Source organism: Sinocyclocheilus grahami, unplaced genomic scaffold, assembly GCF_001515645.1.
Source record: "Sinocyclocheilus grahami isolate Dianchi unplaced genomic scaffold, SAMN03320097.WGS_v1.1 scaffold382.1, whole genome shotgun sequence".
In the NCBI taxonomy this organism is placed as follows: domain Eukaryota; kingdom Metazoa; phylum Chordata; class Actinopteri; order Cypriniformes; family Cyprinidae; genus Sinocyclocheilus; species Sinocyclocheilus grahami.
This window is the reverse complement of record NW_015505561.1, coordinates 582,954-593,376: the sequence shown is the minus strand read 5'-3', so window position 1 is coordinate 593,376 and position 10,423 is coordinate 582,954. Positions and strand designations below refer to the sequence as shown.

The 10,423-nt window shown below is 36.2% G+C and overlaps 1 protein-coding gene across 1 annotated transcript in view; it reads left to right on the top strand.

Moving 5' to 3' along the window:
* The window catches only part of LOC107549820 (glypican-1-like), a 79,003-nt gene that overhangs the window by 34,366 nt on the left and 34,214 nt on the right, over positions 1 to 10,423 (top strand). The gene's annotated exons all lie outside the window — the stretch shown is intronic.

Below are 10,423 nucleotides of genomic sequence, written 5' to 3'. Positions count from 1 at the left end.
ATATATATATATATATATATATATATATATATATATATATATATATATATGTATATATATATATATATGTATATGTATATATATCCATCCATTTATTTGTTCAAATTATGCAATTTATTAATTATATATAATTTTCTAAATTATTATGCTGCATTATTTACTTTTCACATTGTCCATGATCCAAAACAGTATGCCCGATTATGGTTGTGGTGGTCCACTGCATCCTCTTCAGCGTAGCGCCTAATTGGCTTGGCTGGGCAGTTGCACCATGCAAATTGAGATAAGCAGCAATTTTGTGGGTGTGTTTGTGCCATTACCTGATTTACATTCGTTCTTGATGAATACTTCCTTTGTAGCTCAGCAACAGGGTTCACTAATCAGCAGACTGTCCTGACTCTCACAGACACACACACACACACCAAATCACAGAAGTCCAAAATATTTCATGCTGTCAAAACACACAAAGACGCAGAGGGGATTGACTTTTCCAGTAGTCTGTGTCCATAATGAATGCAGTGGCGGCTTGTCGGGGGAGGCACAGCTTCCCCATAATTTTGAGGTGAAAATGGGAGGAGGACGATTTAATGTTAATAAAACTCACAATTAATTTCAGTTCATGTCTCAGAATGTGTATTTTTTGTTTGTAATTTCACAGTTGTAATACCATAACGTGAAAGCGCCGCTTTTCAATCGCGAATGTGCCGAATCTGCTGATGTAATTACAACCGCTAATAATAGCGAAGGGTAGTGGGAGGCCGAGGGAGAGGTGAGCTCTCGTGCCTCCGTTGGTAAAAAAAAATTAGCCAATCACCTTCGAGTGTTCACTTTCAGCGCTGAGGAGTGTTGCGAAAAGAACCCTTGCAAGGGAGGCTAGCCTCTCTTCTGATATCAACCAATCATCAAAGAGACGTAAATTTGTTCAAAGTTTGAACATCTGCCGCTGCGCTGATAATGTACCAAGTACTTATGATGAGTAGCGATATTGAATATTTGATCGCCAACAGATTTACCAAGCTGTCATTCAAACAGTATATATACAAATTTAGGGAAAACAGCCTAAGCTGGATATAGGCTACAGCAGTCGACTTAATTAAATGGTGCAACAGGCTGCTCTTTTTTAACACAGACTTTTAAGAAGAGATGGATGTTTGCTTCAAGTGATAGGCCAGGTAAGTGAAATTATATTTTCTTGGTGTATGTATGTGGTTTTCTTTAAGTTTTCTGACTAAAAGCAACCAAAAAGCCATTTTAAAGTGGTTAAGCAAATTATAATAATAATAATCGGCGGGGATCCCAGACCAATACAATTAGTGTGCCTCCTCTATTTTAAAACCCTCGAGCCACCACTGAATGAATGTTAAAACACAAGCAGAAGGAACGGATTAACCCAAGCACATCTGTAGATCAGGTCAAGGACTGTCTTCTCGTGTTCATTTTTCTCAGCCACTAAATGACCCTTTAACCTCTTTGTCATGAAAACAAGGTTTTTCTTTCTCCGTGGGAGTAAACGAGTTCAGTGTACTGTGTAGACAATTTGTAGTCCACTGAGAACATTTGAACGTTTTGATATGTTACAAAATGTAAATTATGCAAAAAAAGCTGAAATTGGCATGATTTTAAAGCTGTAACTAAATCAGCATACTATCATCTCAAAAACATTGCAAGAATTAGAGGTTTTGTTTCCAGTCAAGACTTGGAGAAACTTGTTCATGCCTTTATCACCAGCAGGGTGGACTATTGTAATGGTCTCCTCACCGGCCTTCCCAAGAAGACCATTAGACAGCTGCAGCTCATCCAGAACGCTGCTGCCAGAATTCTGACTAGAACCAGAAAATCTGAGCATATTACACCAGTCCTCAGGTCCTTAAACTGGCTTCCAGTTATATTTAGGATTGATTTTAAAGTACTTTTACTCGTTTATAAATCACTCAATGGCCTAGGACCTAAATATATAGCAGATATGCTCACTGAATATAAACCTAACAGACCACTCAGATCATTAGGATCGAGTCAGTTAGAAATACCGAGGGTTCACACAAAACAAGGGGAATGTGCTTTTAGTTATCATGCCACCCGCAGGTGGAATCAGCTTCCAGAAGAGATCAGATGTGCTAAAACATTAGTCACATTTAAATGCAGACTCAAAACTCATCTGTTTAGCTGTGCATTTATTGAATGAGCACTGTGCGATGTCCGAACTGATTGCACTATATTATATGTATAATCGTCTTCTTAAATTAATTTTAAACCTCTTAAATCAAAATTTTTTTTTCAAAGTTTTTAAATTCCTTGTTTTATTGTTGTGATTATTGTTTTTATTTTATTTTATGTAAAGCACTTTGAATTACCATTGTGTATGAAATGTGCTATACAAATAAACTTGCCTTGCCTTGCCTTGTCATGTGCACTGTAACATATGACTGTCCTCATTTGCATATAATTTGCATATGGTTTACATTTCATTTACATATCAGTGCCTATAGACCTTAATCAGGTTGGACGTCGTATTGAATTTAACGCAGATGAAACAAGACTGTATGGGCTAGACTTACAGTCTTTACAATGCAGACTCAAACATTGTGTAACGGTTCTAGATCATGTCATTTTTAGTGTTTTATGGAGTTTTTCCTCTACTGACAGCAGTGCAATCCATTGAACACACTATACTTTCATTCCTGTTGTAAGGGTTTTTATTATTTATTAGCTCTAAAAAGGGGAATATTTATGACGAATTATAACTGGTTATGATTCATAATAAATGTTTAGATTATATCTTCGAATTAACTGTAGCAGAATCAGTATTACAATTATGGTAACGGTCTTTATGTGTGTGTGTATTTGTGTGTGTGTGTGTGTTAGTTTACTTGGCCAGCCAGGCCCAGTTGCCTGGCCATTTTCAGCTCTTTTGGACAGTGTTTGAAGTCAGATGGGGGAGATGATAGTGGGGGCTGGTTAGAATCTCCTTGACGGCGAGGAACCATTTGGCAATTTAAACCCCCTATACAAATGTAACATCTCTGACCAGAACTGTAATTTATATGCAAATGTCAAAAGGCTAAAAGGGGTCTCTTAAGCCATAAACACCTAACGATCATGCATGATTTTACGCAGACGCTACACTGTCAAAAATTAAGTATGCCACTGTGCTGACTAATGTCAATTCAGTGTTTAAAAACTTTACCACTGGCAACACAACAGTGTAAACGGATGACTCTTGATTGGCTAACAAAGGCTAATCAGTCATAACTGACTGATGATTTACAAGTAAAAGTCTTAAAGGTACAGTAGAAAACTAAAAATAGATCAGCAAGAGAGTTGAAAATATTGAAAATTATGGTTCATGCTACTAAAATTGTGCCGTGTAAAACTTTTTAGGCTGTCTCACACACCAGTTGCATTGTAATTCATCCAACGTGTTTATGGCTCAATGCTTCATTCAGAAAGTGGGACAACAGGTATGAGAAGTGAATCAACATTCGCACTCAAAAGCAGGTTAGTGTGCAGATGTAGGGCGCTGGTGCTCACCTGTGTGGTGGCAGTCGGCCTGACAGCTAAGCGGATTAGATTCTGATTTAGATCCATGTCAGTGTCCCTGAAGAACTCTCCCATGGAGAGCAGATCCAGCTGCCTCTCACTCACTTTCACCACTAATGTCCTACCGCTGTAAAGATAGCTTGTAGTTAGCATTCAGGACCCCATCTGCTATAAAGAAAATCATTTTATTCTCTAAAACACCTTGATGTAGCCATCAATGTGCATGTTAACATTCAGTACCATGGTATAAACCAAAATGGCATCTCATAACATTTACCATGTACACTTAGTGCTTTATGTTCGAATACAGCTGAATTCATCTTCGTCTCACTGATCAAGAAAATTGTAAATATCAGAGAGTTCTCTATGATATGAGGAAAGGCCAAAATATGTTAGTGAAATCATCTAGCTTTGCCAGAAACATATAAAATAAAATAAAAAATATATACCAAAAATATATTGCCTATATATAAAACATAAAACATGTATATAGATAAATTAATATTATAATGAATAATATAAATAGTTTGTTTAATTTTGCTATTTTACTTTGTTGGTTTCACTTTCTTGGCAAGTCCACATGATTTGAATGTAGGCAAATTAAATTTCGGTTGATTTTGTAAGGGGGAAATCTGAACATTTAGGTTATATACTGATGTTCTATAAATTAAACATCAGTTACAAGTTACATTTTTAAAAAAAGCTGATCCTGAATGACTAACTGCAAGCTAGGTTTACTGTCATTCATCTACTCTTGCTGAGTAATGAAGCCATAGTATCAGGCACTGTAGATATTTCATATTTTTGGCTATAATACTGAATTTCCAAGCAACTGCAAAGTGATTTTTTTTTTTCTGAAAATCCCTCAATTTTTTCCTCTAGGAAAATTAATAAACGAATGACTCTCGTATAATCATTCAGTGAATTATGCAACATCTGATAGCGTTTTCCCCTCTCGTTTTCTCAACTTATATTTTTTGTTCGGTTCATTTCTCAGATCCCTCATTTACACTGATAAATGCCTGCTGATGAGGCTGCGTGTGAAAAACTGTCCAGTCAGCTCCGCTAAAGTGATTTTTGCTTGTGATTCTCGACGGGTCAGACAGATGCAGACGGGCGGATCGGAAATCCAGATTCCTCTTGGCAAAACTTGATGATCTGAATGTCAGCTCAGCGTTACCTGTCTGTTTAACAGGGTCTGCTGTTAGTGGCGTGTGGTGCTGTTTTGTATTGAGCTGAAACAGCAAAAAGTGAAGGGAAAGAGGTTTTTTGACACTAAACGGGAAATGTTCCAATCCTCCATACTCTCGAATGAATGACTCTTGCACAGGTTGGATGTCAGTGACATGGAATATTATGGATCTATTATGGATCACTCATGTTTCATATCCATCACTGACACAACGAACAGCGCCATGTTTGATTTGAGGAGAATAATGGCAGTTCATCACATTTTGTTGAATGGATTTTTTTTTTTCGTTTAGTTTCCCATAAAAAAAGTAATTTATTTATTTATTTAAATTAAGTCTTTGTGATTCATTTCTGTGTAAACCAGTGTTGGGGAAAGTTACGTTTAAAAATATTGCATTTCAAAATTGCGTTACTCCCCAGAAAAGTGACTACTTCAGTTTCTCATCTGAGCAAGGCTTGCTTGTTTGTTTTTAATATTAAAAAATTTTTTTTTTGCAAATGTAAAAGTGCCCTTTCATACCAAATTTGAAATGAATATGCCTCAGGCTGAAGGAAATGTAAATTCACATGTACAGTATGCATCTCAAACAGCCATCAGTCGATAAATATGAAAACAAAGTAACTGGTGTTACTTATTTGAAAAAGTAACTCAGATATTTTCTTTTAAATTAAAAAGTAATGGGTTACTTTACTAGTTACTTGAAAAAAAGTAATCTGATTACATTACTTGCGTTACTTGTAATGCGTTACTACCCCCAACACGGGTGTAAACATCCCTCCTTCTTTTAAAAATGAGGCCCGTTATAGAATATATCCATTTTGTGCCATTTTGGTCTAAAGAAAGCTAGCATTTTGGATGTTTGTGTACATTTTTAACTGATCATAACAGTGGCAATTCATCAAATGATGACCAAATGATATATCAGACTGTTATAATCTGTGTGCATGGTCAAGAAGTAATTTGGTTGGTTTGTTTGCACTGTTCTCTTCATACTCTGTTTGCATGATATATTTTGTGAATATATGGTGTGTGCAAAAAAATTCATTCAGAAACCCCATAAGTGTGTTAGTTGAATTGATAGGAAATAATCACAGAGAGATAAACGCTGTGATCCAGCGGCAGACAGGAAAATGTTACAGTGATAATCCTGTGTTTGGTTTTACACACCGGATCATCTGTCCTGTCTCTCTGCACACAACGCTATACAGCTCACTGACACTGAATGCCAGTGTGTGTGTGTCTGTTCAGGCTTCACTTCTAAAACATGCTGTAATCCATCATGTTCCTGATAACTCTCTCTTTCTCTCTCTCTTTCTGCATGTGTGTCACAGGAACAGTGTGTGGGTGGGATTTCTGTCTGGGTTTTTATTTAACGGTGTGTCTCGCTAGAATGGGTCACATCTTTCAACTTCCAATAGTATGATAACTTCTTCTCATCCGATGCAAGCAACATTAATAAAGCCAAAAATACTCTGATGTGCATATATTATTGAGCTCTGATATGAGTTCATTAGATCTGAAATGCTTATTCAATTCTGAGGTCAGCTGATTCAGGAACTGGTGTGGTTATCATAGTCCAGTTAACACTTGCTGGTAGACATTCAATTGAACAAATGTGAGATGTCACAAAAGGTTTCTGTTTCAAATAGATGCTGTTGTTTCCCATTGCTTTCTATTCAGCAAAGAATCCTGAAAAAAATCCATCACCTTTTCCACATATTTTATTAAGCAATATTAAGCAGCACAACTGTTTTCAACATTGATAATAATAGATGTTTCTTGAGCAGCAAATCAGCATATTAGAATGATTTCTGAAGGATCATGTGATGCTGAAGACTCGAGTAATGATGCTGAAAATTCAGCTTTGTCATCACAAGAACTAATGACATTTTAAAATATATTATAATAATTTTGATAAAATAAATGCAGCCTTTGTGAGCATAAGAGACTTCTTTCAATAACAATTTACTTTTTTTTTTTTACCAACCCCAAACTTTCGAACAACAGCGTATTATTGTTACCACCATTTCAATAATACTACTGTATATACTTCTGTGTAGTTGGTAGTAATGTCCTAGGATGTGTGTGTGTGTGTGTGTGTGTGTGTGTGTAAATGATGCTGTCAGAAGATGCATCCCATTTTTCCCAGACTTCAAATGCCCTTGTTAATGCAAGACACGCAGCTCCACAATCATAGTTGTTTGTGGTGGATCGTTAGGAGAAATGCATGCCACTGGCAAACTCATTTATCAGATACCTCTGAACAGCGATTGTGTTTTGGTATGAGAGCTCTTCTGGTGTATTGATTGGGTGGTGAAGAGCTAGCGTGTTAAATGTTTCATATCAAATCACTCAGATAAAGTATCCCTGCTGCTAACTCAGACTGTGTGTAATGTATCTGAGACATTTTCAAACTTGGACATGTTACTGAATGTCATCTGCTTTACACACTTTTTCACTAGTATGCATTGACCTTAGCATTAATCGTAATGTTCCTGCAATCTTAGCAAAATAATGGGCTGAAATTCAAATAATTGCTAACACATCTCTCTTATACACTGAAAATAACCCACTTTACATTTAGAAAGAGCAATGCGGACAATTCCTGCTTGTTTCTCGGTTTTGTAGTGAAGCACCTTCTTCAGGATATGTCAATAGGCTAATTGCTAGGCTAACTGTCTAGATGTTTATGTAGTACACTTCTAGCAATACCATGAAGGAAATAGATGGGAAATGAAAGGTAATAACTTAAAACTTTTGAAAGATAGTGTACAGTCACATGACAATAAGGCAGGGAGGAAATGCATTCTGGGAATCTAATGTTCATAAATTTTCTCCTCCAAGGGATTTCTTTAAGACTGATATCCATAATCACTTCCTCTTGAATGTGGTGATGCTATATAGTTACTGCTACTCGTACAGTCTGCAGGCTTTGTGTGTTTAATTTGATGTTTTTATCTGTATACCAGCTTTTGAGGTGAACAGATTAAAGTGAACATTTCCTTCCTCTCTCTGGTAGAATTAACTCACTCATCTCTTTTAGTATCTCTTTCTCTCACACATACTCACACACCACACAAACACAGTTATAAGGTTTTTTGGATTCTCATTCTGTGGTCTAATTGGATTCTAATAGGAGTTTTCCTCCCTAGAGTTCTCTGATAAGTTAATGGTCTGTGAGTTGGTCTTTCTTCAATCTCCAATCTCACTATGTGTGTGTGTGTGTGTGTGTGTGTGTTTTAGTGGGCCATGAGAGACCTCAGAGGGAAAAAGTACCACTGGCTTTATTCACCGTTTTAAATGCTTTCATTAGTGGTCACATTAGGTCCCTCTCTCTCTCTTTTTAGTTTGTACAAGGCAGAAACCAGAAGACGTTTACAAGATGTTTATATGTTTCCCGTTTTAACTACAGAGTAATCTATTTTATATTAACTCTAATTTATTGAGGTGGAATAGAACTCAAGCCCAGCTCACTTTACAGAAAGATGTGCTTTATTGATCTCTGAGGGGTAATTTAGCAAGCACACCATGAGTCTGAATCGAACAGGGGTTGCAGCGGCCAAAACACTGAATACTAGCCGTCAAAAGATCATAGAAAATTGTTTGCCACCTCTGCAACAGTGTATTTTCCTGTGTGTGTGTGTGTATATATAATTATATATATATATACAGTCATGGCCAAAAATATTGGCACCCTTGGTAAATATGATCAAAGAAGGCTGTGAAAATTAATCTGCATTGTTAATCCTTTTGGTCTTTTATTTAAAAAACTCACAAAAATCTAACCTTACATTAGATAATATGAATTTAAAATGGGGGAAATCTCATTATGAAATAAATGTTTTTCTCTAATACACATTGGCCACAATTAACGGCACCCTTTTATTCAATAATTTTTGAAAACTCCATTTGCCAGTTTAACAGCTCTAAATGTTCTCCTATAATGCCTGATGAGGTTAGAAAGCACCTGACAAGAGATCAGAAACAATTCCTTCATTCAGAATCTCTCCAGACCCTTTAGATCCAGTTTCATGATGGTGCTTCTCCTCTTCAGTTCACCACACTCATTTTCTTTAGGGTTCAGGTCAGGGAACTGGAATGGGCATAGCAGAAGCTTGGTTTTGTGCCCAGTGACCCATTTTTGTGTTGTTTAACAACATGTGGTGATGTAGGTGCTGTTTGACAATTTTTTTAAAGGTTTTCTTACCCAGAGTCTCAACAATGTTTTGCAATTCTCCAGCTGTGGTCCTTGGAGAGTATTTAGCGACTCAAACTCTCCTCCTCACCGTGCATTAGGACGATATAGACACACGTCCTCTTCCAGGCAGTTTCATAACATTTTCTGTTGATGGGAAATTCTTAATTATTGCCCTGATGGTGGAAATGTGAATTTTCACTGCTCTAGCTCTTTTCTTAAAGTCACTTCACTAATTTGTGAAGCTCAATTATCTTTTGCTGCACATCAGAATATATATTCTTTGGTTTTTCTCATTGTGATGGATGATTAAGGGAATTTGGTCTTTGTTTTCCCTCCCATTTATATTTCTGTGAAACCGGAAGCCATGGCTGGATAATTGCATGTTCATAATCACCCTGGAGTGCTCAAACTTGTGAATATGAATGGGAATGTACTTCAGAGATATTTTACTCGTAAGAATTTCTAGGGGTGCCAATAATTGTGTCCAATGTGCATTTGAGGAAACATTTATTTCATAATGATATTTCCCCCATTTTAAATTCTTATTCTCCAATGTGTGTTTGCATAGAGGTTTTCAAGAGCCGGTGTGAATAAATATAGATTTAAATTCAAAGCGACAGAATAGTCTGTGCATGATCTGATGTTTTATTCGGACCCAGAATAAGGCGAGATGAACATTGCGGAGCGCTAAACACTCGGTGCATTGTATGTTTCATTCATACTCGAAGCCGGAGGGCGCTCTCACGCAGAAAGTCGTACGAGGAAATTCCTAATATGGACAAAAGCGTCCAGCTATCGCTGTATCATAACAGTTGTTTTCACAGAAAACAGAAACGTTTGGAAACATGAAGACATTAAACATACGATTGCGACAATATATGGTTTATTTGTGTTTGTCAAGTCATCTCCAGGTAATAAATAAAGTATATGAACAATGCCGTGCTAACTGACATAGCATTTATTACAGTATTGAAACTATTCTGCCTTATTATGTGATAAAAAAGGGTTTGTAGTATATAAACAAATCATTATTATTGGTTATTGTCCAGCAGTTATCTGATTTCTAAGCCAATTAAAAGCTAGAAATTAGAGAACAATTAAAGTTGCCTATACACTGCAGTCAAAAGTTTTTGAACAGTACGATTTTTTATGTTTTTTAAAGAAGTCTCTTCTGTTCGCCAAGCCTGCATTTATTTGATCCAAAGTACAGCAAAACAGTAATATTTTGAAATATTTTTACTAGGCTATTTAAGATAACTATTTTCTATTTGAATATATTTTAAAATTTAATTTATTGTGATTTGAAAGCAAATTTTTTTGCATCATTACTCCAGTCACACGATTCTGATATTCTGATTTGATTAAATATTGATAATAATAATAATAATAATTAAAGGTTTCTTGAGCAGCAAATCAGCATATTATAAGGATTAAAGAAGGATGTGACACTGAAGACTGGAGTAATGATGCTGAAAATTCAGCTTTGATCACAGCAATCA